Source organism: Penaeus monodon, chromosome 28 (genome assembly GCF_015228065.2).
Source record: "Penaeus monodon isolate SGIC_2016 chromosome 28, NSTDA_Pmon_1, whole genome shotgun sequence".
NCBI lineage: Eukaryota > Metazoa > Arthropoda > Malacostraca > Decapoda > Penaeidae > Penaeus > Penaeus monodon.
The window spans coordinates 5129341-5129579 of NC_051413.1; the positions used below are offsets into that span (position 1 = coordinate 5129341).

The window sequence follows — 239 nt, forward strand, 5'->3', positions numbered from 1 at the left end:
AGAAAAACGCGAAAAAAATCCATCGCAGAAAACTGGATACGTTTTAGTAAATGCGCAGCGCGATATCCCGGACCAAACACGATCTGTCTCCGTATGGCGAAATAACCCGACAATGCATAGTAATTTGATGATAACCCAGTAAAGGTCCTGCTCTTGATCTTATTATCATTCCAAGGTCATACAAGATAAGGATAATTTAGTCTTTCTGGAGGTACGATGTAACGCAGGAGAGATACAGT

The 239-nt window shown here is 41.0% G+C and overlaps 1 protein-coding gene across 1 annotated transcript in view; it reads left to right on the top strand.

Moving 5' to 3' along the window:
* The window catches only part of LOC119591316 (ATP-binding cassette sub-family G member 8-like), a gene marked incomplete in the record, with an annotated part of 74919 nt that overhangs the window by 26786 nt on the left and 47894 nt on the right, over window positions 1-239 (top strand).